The sequence below is a fragment of the Adiantum capillus-veneris genome, chromosome 17 (genome assembly GCF_014529385.1).
Source record: "Adiantum capillus-veneris isolate H3 chromosome 17, ASM1452938v2, whole genome shotgun sequence".
Taxonomy (NCBI): domain Eukaryota; kingdom Viridiplantae; phylum Streptophyta; class Polypodiopsida; order Polypodiales; family Pteridaceae; genus Adiantum; species Adiantum capillus-veneris.
This window is the reverse complement of record NC_140947.1, coordinates 6,691,912-6,705,800: the sequence shown is the minus strand read 5'-3', so window position 1 is coordinate 6,705,800 and position 13,889 is coordinate 6,691,912.

The following is a 13,889-nucleotide window of genomic DNA, read 5'->3' as shown; positions in this document are numbered from 1 at the left end:
TAATATCCCCCTCTCTTTTTTTTAAGCTTGGGAGATAAACTATTGGGGGCCTGCCCCTAACTTATACTCTTATGTAATTTGTAAAAAATAAACCCTCCCTTGCACTTACATGGTGCGGTAAAATTGCCATGGTGAATCCCTCGGGGTCGTGAAGAAGAATGGACAAGTAAAAAGAGGATGCTCTATCTCAAGGAAGAGAAACCATCAAAGCCAAAGTACATCCTCTTCATCAAATTCATCCAATACCTCTTCAGATGGGTAATCTTCAAGCAACAAGGAGATACCTCATTTAGTCGATATTCTTCACCCTCTTCTTCATCTTTGGAGACAAGTTCATCCTCCTCTACTTTGAGATCTAGGCATGGAAGAAAGCACAAGACAAAGAAGACAAAGTCTCTCTCACAACTTGAGAAGAAGATCAAGTTTAGTACGTATGATGGTCCACAATCTTGATCTTCCTTTAAAATTTGTTTGTCAATTTTAAATTTTATATGGTCGTGATAAGTATAAAGAGAAAGAGAAGATTAAGTTTGCAACTCTACATTTGACTGATCTAGCTCACACTTGGTGGATGGGATTGGAGTATGATGGTGTTGCTCCAAGATCATGGAGGATCTTTGTCCGCATGCTACAAACCTAGTTTCTTCCATTCTATTTCAGGAGGGATGTAAAGATGGAGTGGGGACCACGTGTGGCAAAGGAAGAATGAATCTTCGGAAGACTGCACCAAGAGGTTTTGGGAGTTACTTTTAAAAGTCCAACATTTCAAGAAGATCAGCAACTCCAAAAAATTAATGAAGTTTCAGGGAGGTTTGCATTTTAAACTTTGCACTGCTCTAAATCACTACTCTTGCTCTAATCTTAGGGAACTCATAGATCGCACCTAGACATGGGAGTTGGAGCACAATAGTGGAGACTCTCTTTCAAACAAAAATAAGAAGAGGCTAGCCAATTGGGAAACAAATTCATCCGCAAAAGAGGGACAAAATCATCACAAAAAATCAGTCCCAAATCCAAATAAGTTGAAGCCCTACTTGTCCTCTGGTGCTCCCTAGCTTTGTTCAACCTTATATCCTTCAAGGAAGTAGTTTAGTTAGGAAGAGAAACAAAAATATATGAAAGAAGGGAAGTGCTTCAAATGTGGTAAAGAGGGACACATAGCAAAGCAGTGTGCAAACAAAGGAAGCAACAAGGTTTCTTCTAAAGATAAAGCCAAGCCAATGGCCACAATCAACACTATACGAGATTTATTTGGCAATACAAACCATACTCCATCAATGCGTCAATTATTTAAGGCTTGGGGACAACTTCAAGGAAAGCAAGCTTTGTTTCTAATGGATCCTGTGGGGCGGCAAATGAAAATTTCATCTCTTGGAATTGAGCCAAAGAACTTGGCTTGAAGAATGACGAGATGGAGACACCCCTAGAGATTCACCAAGCCCTAAATGCCAATGACAAAGACACATTGAAGATAGTTGTACCCTACATTGGCAAGCTTAAATTTGAGCTTCAAGGTTTCAAAGATCAAGACACCTTTTGTAGTGCAGATCTTGACGCCACAAATGGAATACTTGGCATGCCTTGGAACCATAGAGTGGATTCAACTATCTACTCTCAAGAGAAGACCGTCGAGTTCACCCATAAAGGCTGAAAGTATGAGATCAAAGCAGGCATAAGTGGGGACACCATACCCATGGTAAGCCATACTCAACCCTCTAGAGCAATTAAGGATTGTGTGAAATGTTGTTTTCTTTATATAAATGATAGTCATGATAAGATGCATGTTGAACATCAAGAAAACTCAAAGTCTTAAAAAGGAAAAAAATTGTTTTTAAGAAGATCTTCCTTATCAACTACCTCTAGAAAGGCTTGAAGATCATCAAATAGATAACATCCCTGTTATCTCTCCTCCCAACATTGCGCCTTATTGAGTGAGCCATCCTCAACAAGAGGTAATCAGGAAGCAAGTGGAAGACCTACTTGGTTGTGGGTTGATTAAGCCTAGTAGCTCGCCCTTTTGTTCTGCAGTTCTTCTTATTCAGAAAAAGGATGTCACCTTCAAAATGCGCATCAACTATGGTGCACTAAACAAAATAACCCATAAGAACAAGATTCCCATTCCACAAATCGATGACATTTTGGATCGCCTTGGTGGCGCCAAGATTTTCAACAAGATTGATCTAAAGAGCAACTATCACCAAACCAGGGTGATTCCACACGATACCCACAAGACTGCTTTCCGTAATTCTTTTGGCTTATACAAATTCTTGGGGATTCCTTTCAGATTAACTAATGCATCAAAAACTTTCAATCGCATGATGGAGCGCATCTTTAGGGGTCCCGCCGCCAATATGTCGGCACCTTCTTTGATGATATTCTTGTGTTTAGCAAGAATGAAGAGGAGCATCCTCAACATATGGAAACTATTTTACAACTTCTTCATGAGAACCAGCTTCTCGTTGATGGTAAGCAAAGTAAGTTTTTCATGCAGAAGATAAATTATCTTGGGCATGTGATCTCTTCAGAAGGTATTCAAATGGATCCAGGAAAGATCAAAATAATTCAAGAATGGCCGGATCTTTGTGATGTTCGTCAAGTGTGATCTTTTCTTGGGTTATTCTCTTACTATCGCCGCTTCATCAAAAAAAATTCCCAAATTTCTTCTCCTCTTCATGACCTAACCAAGAAGAAAAGAACTTTTCAATGGAAGGAGAAAGAGGAGGCAAATTTTAAAAAGCTGAAAATTGCAATCACTCGGGGCCCTATTCTCATCATCCCCAACTTAGCAAAACCATTCATAGTTGAAGCAAATAATTGGGCAATTGCATTGGTGATGTGCTCAATCAAGAAGGCCATGCAGTAGCATTCAAAAGTTGACGCCTAAATGACGCAGAGAAGAGGAATGATATTTATGAGAAAGAGTTGTTAGCTGTTGTTCATGCTTTGAAGATGTGGAAACATTATCTCTTAGGCAATGAATTCCTTGTAAGAACCAATCACCAAAGCTTGAAGTATTTCAAAACTCAAAAGCACTTACAGGAAAAACATGCAAAATGGGAAAACTTTTTGTCAATGTTTCATTTTCAAATCTTATATACTCTTGGCAAGCACAATGTGGTCGCAGACGCACTTTCAAGAATCCCTCAAATTTCAACCATCACAGTGTGTTAAGGCGGTTACGCCGCTAGCGGAAGCTAAATAGCGAGAACTCAACCAACAATAGAATTTGTCAGACGAGGATGGAGCTTGACCCGCAGGCGCTGACCCGCAGGCGCATGGAAACAACTAGGTGGGTGTCAAATCACCTACTCGACCTTCTAATGACAATCACTACTAAGGAATCAAATCTAAGTTCTAAAATACGCAAGTGACTGAAATCCAAACTACGAACGAATGCTATACGAAACAGGATCTAGAATCATTGAATCGATCTCAAACTCAAGGGGAAGTCTATACACTAGGTAAGAACAACACCCTAAAGACTTGAACTGCAAACTCAACCTATAACCACTCCATGCGGTAAACGCGTATGAAGATAGGCCGAAATATACAAGTGACCGAAACTTGACCCCGATGGTACTAATGTGTAGCTCTACTCGTTGTGGTTCTATAGATATGCTGCACGCTCAATTCTGACACACGAGTTGGAAGAAAACTCACACCGAAGCTCGTAGGAACTTACCACACATAGAAGCCGATAGCGCGCACTCTTGGTATCTGTGCGTAGCTCTCGCCGTTGCTAACACAATGGCGGTGTCGCTTCTCCAATGGCGGCTCCGTAGCTCGCATAGCAAGTAGATAAGACTCTCTCTCTCTCTCTCTCTCTCTCTCTCTCTCTCTCTCTCTCTCTCTCTCTCTCTCTCTCTCTCTCTCTCTCTCTCTCTCTCTCAGACACAGTCACGGCGCTCAAAAATTCACTTTGATTAATAATCCCCCTTAGGTTACAAAAACTTTGGCTTATATACCTCAGCCTTGGAGGTGAGAACATCTCTAACTAATTACAGCAGAAAGTGAAATTACTTCGGGATTACAAGCTAGAAACTCAATCGAGTCCCGTTACTTAATGAATGGCTCAAATCAAAATTAATGTCGGAAAGACATTTATTACAATCAATGGTTACAAAATGATGAGTGTGAGCAAAAATGTGGGTGTGATCCTCTGCTGGCTCAACACTCCCCCCCCTCCACGTTCATGTCGTCCCTGACATGACTTTTATGCTTGGTCAATAAAGTCCTGTCGTCTTGAGCATCTGCAAATGTGATTCGTATCGTAGGTTGCCGATGGTCAAGGTTGGGCCGAATATTTTGCTTTCGTGGGTGAAAAAGCCGGTGTAGAAAGCTTCTTCGAATGTTTGCATGTGGAAGCTAGGAAAAAACTTAATCCTTTGGTATAGGAGGTGTAACACTTTTGGAGAAGGCTGCAATGAAAGATTGTACATCATATCAGACATCGTATCGGCCGTCGATAGTAGACTCGAGGTCGTGGCTTTATCTGGCGCGAACACTTCAATGCAAGCTAAGAGAGTCATGCAGATTTTCTTGAGCATCTGACATGAAAGGTTAGGAGAGCCAGTAAAGAGCTTGATGGTGCCCGTTAGGGTTTTCACCATGTAGGCTTTACCTATTCTCTCTCCTGCCTTTGGTCCTGGCATCCTGGGATAATTAAGCCAATTTGGCTTCTTTTCTGCAATCCTGCCATGCTCTTTCTAGTTTCTGACTCTTGGCACCGGGCAGAAGGTTGTATCCTCCCGGATCTCCTTTGGTGACTCCACCCAAGTAGATGAGGTAGGCTGGGTATTTGTCCAACCAACCTTTCCTCCATCTAGGTTGTGAATCTACTATCTTCTTTGATTGTTCCTCCTTTGTGATGTCGCCTTCGTAAAGAGCGACATACTGCTCCCCTTCTAGTCTCTTTTTCGTCTTTAGCACTTCAAATTTCATCAAAGGGAAAGGCAAGCTGGGTTGCATCCACTGTTCATGGAGCACTTTTGTGTCTAGTCCCTGAAGTCTAATGGAGATTAGGAGTCTCCTCTCCCATTCCATTTCCGCCTTGGCACTCTCCTCTGTTGACTTTTCTATTTGGTCATGGAGCCTTTGTTCTTCTTCTTCAGAGATTCTTGAAGTCGAGGCCACCTCTTGAGCTGGGGCTGGATCTTCAATTGTGGTTGCCTCTCCAGTTTCTGGTAGCTCTATGGCTGCTCCACCTGATTCTTCTTGTGGTGTCTCTGTCTCTCTTCTTTGTTTCTCTTGTAGATCTTGGAGATGTTTGCGGAGGGCCTCATTCTCTGTCCGTAGTGTTTGATTTTCTAATGTGAGCCTCTCCTCTGCGGACAATGATCCCTCCGCAATGTGCAACCTTTGCACTTGCTCTAATCTTAGCTCTCTTTGTAAGCTTCGGACCTTGTCTTCCAAAACTGGTACGATAGCTCCCTCTTGTTCGGTTCCTGCTCTGCTAGCTCTAGGGGTAGACCTGAGTCTAGTGGTTGTTCTTTCTTGGAGCTCGACTCTTTCCCTTAGCTCAATGAGCTCATCCTTAGCCGCCTCCAACTCATCCTCTATCCGCTCCCTTGCTTCCTGTGCACTTGTTACTTCTCTTGAAGCCTCGGCTAGTTGGAGTATCAAGCCGTCTCTCTCGTTTTCCGCGTCATGGAGTGATGCTTTATGACTTTCAGATTCAGTCATAGCATTCTCTAAATTTCTCTGCAACTCCGCTTCCCTTTGTTTGGTTGTCTCAATCTCTACTTCCTTTGCCTTGGACCTTTCTTTTATCTTGCTAAGCAGTTCATGCACCATGTGCATGTCTTTTTCATCATCATCTGTCAACTCTAAAGCTCTTTCTGCCACCACCTCCACTGGCTTTGGCTCTTCTAGTATTTTCGGTTCGTCCAGTTTCTCTTCACTTTCTTTTTTGCTCTTTGTCTTTTTCTCCGTCCCTCTCCGTTCATCTTGTTTTTGTAGGGTGATCCCATAAGCTGCCTCAAGGGCCTCTTCTTCGGTGTATCCTATCTCTACTAGATCCTCATAATCATTTCTCTTTTGCTGAACTGGATCTATCTTCTTTTCTTTGGTCTCAGCTTTCGGCTTTTCCAAAACATCTGTGTCCACCTCTACTGTGGTCTCTTCCACAATTTTTTCCGTCTTCTTCGGGCTTGGTACATCAGTCATAGAGGGATGTTTGTCCTCAGCTTCCTTGGCTTTCCCTTTGTCGGCTTGCCCATCTTTCTCTTGAGGCTTAGTAGACCCATCTACTTTCCTTTTCCCCTTGTCGTCTTTTTTCAGCGTAGCTTTTAATTGTTGTACCTCCTCTTCAGTGTATGGCTCGACAGGTTGCTGCTCCAAAATAGCCTCTGACTCCTCATAAGCTTTAATATATTGATCGTATTGATCAATATGTGGCTTGGCCGAGCTAGTTCCGACTTTAGTGGGGTCTGGCACCCACTTTTCTTCAAAGTCACCCTTTAGAGCTCTTTCCGCTCTAAACTGCTCCACTAATCTTTCCATTCTTGCCGCTTTCTAACTTTTGGTTTGCTTGGGAGCAACCTTCTTCTTTACTTTCTTCTTAAGTGGCTCGTCCACATCCTCTTCAGGTTCTGAAACTACTTCTAGTTTCCGGCGTGCTCTTGTGGATGCCCTCTTGGATACTTCGGGCTATTCTTCCTCCTCGTCGGCTTCTCTAAGCCACTCATTCTGGGAGGGAGCCTTTGGCCACTGATCTCTAGCTCCAATAGCTTCATAAGCTATTCTTGTCAGAATTTCCTCTCCTCCTATGTATTTTGGCTTCTCGTTGTGCATGGCAATTACTTGCTCGTGGATGTGTTGAGCGTAATTCACCTCTTTTGGCATATTGCTCTTTAATGCCCATGTGATGGTGGTCGCAATGGCATGGGGTGGTGTCGTATACTTTTGCGGTCTTTTACTGCAAACATGAAGAAATTGGTTGTACAGTCGGCAAAGGGTTGCCGCTCTTGGGTCCTTCATATCTCCATAGGTCGCATTCTGTTTCTTGGGCCCATAGACCTCTAAGGCCTCCCTTCTTTCCCTGACCGAGCTCCCTTTGTTGTGCAGCTTCAATGCATCTGCAATTAGCTGCGGAGTGATCTGTACTTCTACCTTCTCTCCATCCATGGCTGTCAATGTGGCTTTTCCATCCTTCTGAATAGATGTTTCCAACTCGTACACTCTTCTTGTATCCACACTTGATGGTCTCGAGGTGAAGAAACTGTGTAAGTCTGCCCTTTCTAGGTACCTGCTGATGTCTTTTGACCTACTATAATCTACCAATTCCTGTGGGATCATCGGCACATCCACCGCTTACCCTTGAGGATCTCTGAAAGTCCCCTGGTAGATCTTTATTCCCTCTTTCTCCAATACTGCTTCCTCCACCCAAGTTTTGGTTGGCTTGAGGGTTTCTGCTGGAATGTCAAATGGTTCCGCTTCTGCAATAGAATCTTTGATTGTCGGTCTTTTTCTCTTCGTTGCCGATGACTTGGTGGAATCCATGGATCCTGTAACTCCAATTTCAGAAGTTAGCGTCTTTTTAGTACTGAAAGCCGAAATAAAGCTTTTAACTATCCAAATGACTTGAAAATTGAAACATGAGCTATTCAGGGCCTAAGGATGCAAGGTAGGTGAAAAAATATGCAAAATGGGCTCAAAATCATGCTGGAGACATCATACGCGTATGATGTCTTTTGTGTCAAAATGACTTCATATTGGTTGTGCTTGTAGCTGATAGTGTATACATGATTATCATATGCTTGGATTTGAGTTTGGATCCCATTTGGTCAAGTTTTGGCCAATTTAGTCTAGTTCCGGCTCTGGAAAAATTTTGAAAGGGAATTGGATTTTATGATCCAAATTGGATAAAACTTGGTGGTTCACTTTCAAATGGCATGTAGATCACTTCTGTTTGGTGGTTGAAGCCCTGAGGAGCCAAAATCACATAGTGAGACATTATACGCGTATGATGTCTTTTAGTGTATTTTTGGACCAAATTTCTCTATAAGCTTGGATTTGGCTTTAGATAGGCTTATTCAGTGGATTTATGAAGTTTGGATAGATTTTGGGCTAAAATGGCTCTGGAGACATCATACGCGTATGATGTCTTTTTCATCAATTTTGCATGGGATTGGTTCTGTGGATTCCCCATGTACTAGTGAAGGACTGTTCCTACTCAAATCTTGGTTTGGACTTGAGTATGTTGGATTTGGGCCAAAAATAGGCTTTAGGTGAAGGATTTTCCCTCAATTGGGCTAATGGGGTGATCCTCTTGACCAAATGGTTCCAAATTTCATATGTAGCATGTATTAGATATATATAATGGATGTATGATGACAAATGAGCAGTTTTGGCTCTGTAAGTGCAAATAGACATCATACGCGTATGATGTCTTTTGTGTCAAAATGGTGCTTTTTGGTTCCAGATAGCTTGTAGATGTGTTTAACAACAATCCTACAAAGTTTCAATGAGTTTGGAGTTATTTTGACAAAATTAGGACCAAAAATCAATTTTATGGCCTACTTTGCGTCTTTTTGGTTTTCCTTGGGTTTTCTAACTCCAATTCTCATGATACTTGGTTCATAGGATGTGATTAACATGTGGAATGAGGCTATGCACTCAAATGTTGAAATGGATGTGAAATTCATGTTGTGAGACATCATACGCGTATGATGTCTTTTCTTGAAATGTTGGTCTTTTTGTGCAAAGAATGCTTTGTGCTAGTGCCCTAAGCCCTGCTAACTAGTTTTCAACTTAAAAAGTCATCAGTTTAGCTAAAAAGCCCCCTTATAGGCATTTCAGTCTCCGAAGTCGTCTTTTTGCCTTGGAGTTGAATTTCTTCAACTTTTCTTCTCGAGAGTTGCATTTCCAGCTCATTGGATATGTTGTGAAGCCCTCTATTTGGTTGAACTTGACTTTGGCTCCCCGTTCTCCATCTTTCTCCCTTTGGTTGCCCGAAAGCGTCTTTTTCACCATCGGTAAGTGAATCAGCTTTCTTTTGGGTTTTTCTTGCAAACATAAGTCATCGATAGTTACTTGAAGCTGCTTGTGAAGTTTCATTTCATTCGGTCGTCAATTTCAGCCGTTATGCCAAAATGACGCTTTGTGTGTCCGCAGCCAAATCGGTTGTTCCGACCTACTTTTTGTGATTCAAACTTGGAGATATTCTATGGTTGCATTGTCCTTGATGTGGTTGAACTTCCTGTGAAGTTTCGTGTTGTTTCGACAACTTTTTCCTGTTTGCCTCTTGCAGGCTCTGTTGACCTAGGGTTTTTCCAGTCGTTCTTTCTCGAGCTTTGAGTGTTAGAAACCCATCTTCTATACTAGGGTAACCCACCTATAAGTTCTTGCAAGGTTTGGTTAGGCGGTTGTGCCACTACCTAGCATTCTACCTCATTCCCCGTCTGCTCTTGTTTCTTGGTTTTGGTCAGTTTTCGCGACAAAAGTTAATGATAAGCATCAAAAGATTATGGCAACGAGTCTACCTCTCATGTCTAGTGTCCTCTGAGCTCTCGTGGAAGTCGTAGAAGGTCGTAGAAGATCTGTGCTCCTGTGGCTCTCTGCCCTTCTCCAAGAAGGTAATAGTGTGAATGAGCTTGAAAGTGATGTGAAAAATACTTAACTTCGAACTTCCCAGTTCACTTGCCACCAAATTTTTCATGTGCTCCTATTTCGTTGTGAGATGCGCTTTAGGATCTGAAATTTCCCAAATCGGACTCCGTTTGACCTGTTTTCTTAGAATTCCGTCCACTTGCCAAAATTCTGCCGTTTCGGACTTTCCACAATTTTTTTCAGAATTGTACCCAATTTTTACCATGGGTTGCCCTTGTCATTAGGACCATCACCGTCTATTCTTTTCTTTTTTCCGATCTCATTTCACCTGCTTTTTTTTTATTTTTCTTTTACTTTTATTAAGAAAATCATAAAAAATAAAGGAAAATAGAAAATTGAAGCCAAAAAATTCCAAACATACACAATAAATAGCTGGTAACCCTTTGTATATGAATATACACTTATTTGTGATTTCTGGATTTGGATTACCACTTTTTTCCACTTTTTAGCTCCAAAAACACTCTTATTTAGTGATATTTACACGTCTAGAGACCCAAATTCATCATTTGATCTCTTCTTGTTGCAAAACAAGGTATATAAGTGCATAAATATTATCAATATCCGCAATCAAACATAAAAATTGTAAAATCATGTAAGACACTGCCCTTGTAATATAATTTTTGTTTTTCTTTGTTTTTGTCGCCTGTAGCTGCTTTGTAGCTCCTGTATACCTGTATACCTCCCCCCCTCCTAGTCTGAGTCCTCTCGGACGACTATGAAGTGTCTGTGGGCGAAGCATTGTAGTTGTTTTGGTCATAAGTTCCCAATGCAATTGTAGAGCGATGATACAACAGTCTTTCCAATAAAGCTGCTCTTTGTTTGATTGAAGGATTGGTGGTCGGGTTTTGGGTTGGTTTTGGCACTTCGGTAGTAGAATCAGTAGATGGATTCTTCTTTACCTTGTTGTTCTTTTTCACAATCCAAATCTGCTTCCGCTTTGCTTGTGCTTGCCACAAAATCTTTGCGACCCAAACCTGCTTTGTTCTTTGTGTTGATTTCCTTGCCTTGAAATACCTAGGAGTTTCTGTGGATTGTACTGAAGGGAGTTCCTGTTTACAAATCCTTGGGATCCAAATTTGCTTGCTATAGCTTTGTGCCGTCATGAACGTCTTTGGAATCCAGATCTGTTTCACTGTCCTTGATTGTCTGGAATCACTCTGTTGTCTGGTATTGAAGACTCTGTTTTCCACCTTTGTGTTCTCTGGCACAACCTTTTTTGGTCTCCATACCAACTTTGACTCCGTTTTTTCCCAAGGTTGAGCTGTTATATTATTGCTTGTCTTCCTTATCCAATGTTGAGAGTTCCTCGTCGAAAAGCAATCCAGTTGTATAGAAACTTTTGGTTGCCATTGCTTCTTCTTTTTCTCTGGTTGTTGTTTACCTTTGTTCTTGGATTCTTCCATTGGAGTTGGCTCTGCTCCTTTGGTGAACTTAACTGATTGACTTTCACCTTCGTATTTGATAAGCACTGATTTAGAACTCCAGTCAATCATTGCATTGTATTGCTTCTGCCATGGTTGTCCTAGCAATAATGGATGTTGTGTAGCTTGGTCTTCAACCACGTAAAACATATGAGGATACACATACTGGTTAATCTGTTTATGTAAAACTGTGCATCCGACAGTTTTGATTGAATTCTCAGAGTAACTCTTTAACTCTTGCTTGGCAGTTTGTAATTTAGTGTCATTTGTCAATTGTCTATACAAACTGAGTGAAAGTAGGTTAGTTTGAGCTCCTGAATCCAATACTGCTCTGGCTTTGATTTGGTTGGTTCCTACTTTGCATTCAATGATGGGTTCTTCTTTGTCATTATCCATTTCTGTTATACCGACTGCGTTTATTCGTATTGCTCCTTCATTGCGCTGTTTCTGACGTAGTAGTCTTCTTTTCTCCATTCTTTCCTTCGCCTCGGCTTGCGCTTCCTCCACAATCTTTTTCTTTTTCTGGACACGCAGCTTTTCTTGATGTATTTTGAGAAGCATGTCTTGGGTTAGCGCAAAAGATACTTTTTCACTCTGCATCCACTAATCCAATTGGGCATTTCTTCTCCGTCTAATATAGCAAGCTTGACGGCTCCACTTGGTGATAGATCTTTAGTCACCAGAGGTCCCATCCCTCGTTTTTTAAGCTTCTTAGCATGCTGTTTCAGAGTGTAAACTAGGACATAGTCCCCAACCTTAAACTCTTTAGTCCGCACATGCTTATCAAAAAATTCCTTTTGTCGCCTTTTTTGAGCGTAGATAGAAGCTACTGCTTTTAGGCGAAGCTCGTCTAGCTTTTCCAGGTCATCTATTCTATCAAAAAGCTCATGCCCTATCCACTCTAGATCCTTAGCCACCCTTAAGGTTGAAATCAAGAATTCTATTGGTAGGATAGCATTTAGCCCAAAAACCATGTTATATGGGGTCATTCCTATTGATGTTTTATATGCTACCCTATATGCCCATAATGTTGAATGCAACTTCTGGTCCCAGTCAGTTCTCGACTCGGATACAATCTTGGTAAGGACCGTGCATATGGTTTTGTTTGTTGCTTCAGCTTGTCCGTTTGCTTGTGGATGATACGGGGCTGATTTCCTATGGATTACCATGAATTCATCTAGAAGGATCTCTATCACTTCATTTATAAAATGTGTGCCTCGGTCACTCACAATTTCTATTGGCAATCCATATCGTACAAAGACGTATTCATATAGAAATTGTGCCATGGTCCTGGCATCTGCTTTTTGAGTTGCCTTTGCTTTGACCCACTTTGTTAGATAGTCTGTAGCCACAACGATGTATTGTGCATGAGTCTTATATGCAGGAGGTGAAATGGGTCCGACATAATCAATCCCCCATTTTGCAAAAGCTCTTGCCTCCATCATTGGTCTAGAAGGCATATCATCTCTTTTAAGTGGTACTTTGGTCCGCTGACAGTCATCACACCGTTTAACGTATTCCTCAACGTCCATATGTAATGTTGGCCACCATATTCCTGCGGCTAAGACAAGTTTTGTTGTCTTATCACCTGAGAAATGGCCTCCACCTACTCCTCCATGAGCTTGCTCCAGGATTATCACATACTCAGACTCTGATGCGCAAATCCTAAGCTGGTTGTCTTTACCTCTCTTATAGAGTTGATCTCCTATTAAAGCGTAATCTCTAGATTCTGTCTCTACAAATTTCTGACAAGCTTTTGACGTTCCTTGTGGGACAGTTCTATTTGTGAGATATTCAACAATATACTGACTCGCGCAGATATATATTATATACCTCAGGATTGATGCATAGTCGTAAAACATGATCATTTCCCAATTGATACAACCTTCCTGCAACCAATTGAAGATTCTTGGATTGCTGAATAGCAATATGTTTCTGGTTGTATTCTCTTCTATCAAACTCTCCTCCATAGGTTAATAGGCTAACGACATTTTGAGACCACTTCGGTATCATTTCTATGTTGAACAAGTACGCGTCTGGCATGTCGTCATCCACTCCTATAGGGTCTTCTCCATTCGTCAATCGCGAAAGATGATCAGCTCTAAGATGTGTTTTTCCTTTCTTTACTACTACCGTGAAGTCGAATTCCAGTAAGATAATGAACCATCTCACTATTCTCCCGGTATTGCATGGTTTATTCACTAGGTAGAGCAAGGCTTGGTGATCCGTAAAAAACACAAACTTGTTGGCTAGAAGATAATGCCAAAATTTCTTCACAGCATATATCATTCCTAATCCCTCTCGCTTTGTTGTGGTGTAATTCTTCTCTGCATTGTTGAGTTGTTGACTGGCGTAACAGATAGGAAAATCCATGTTTCCTTCTTCTAGCTGAGCCAGAATGCATCCTATTGCATATGCCGAAGCATCTATATGCACATGGAATATCTTCTCCCAATCTGGTGATTTCAAGACTGGAGCATTAATGAGTGCCTCTTTCAATTCTTGAATGATTCCTCACACTCCTCTGTCCATTCAAAGTTCACTATTAGCCTGTAAAGTGGTTGGCCTATTATAGCGTACATGTAAATGAATCGTCTATAATATCCGCAATGTTCCATAAAGCTCTGTACTTGTTTCGCATTGGTTGGTTTAGGCATATCCACTATAACTTTTATCTTCTCTAAATCCGTGGATATTCCGTTTTGTGAGACAATATGTCCCAGAATTCTGCCCTGTCGGACCATAAACACACATTTCTCAGGATTGAGACAAATACGATATGTCTTACATTTCTCAAATACTTTTCTTAGGTGTTCTAGATGCTCATCTCTCAGAAGAGAATGTACACATAAGTCATCC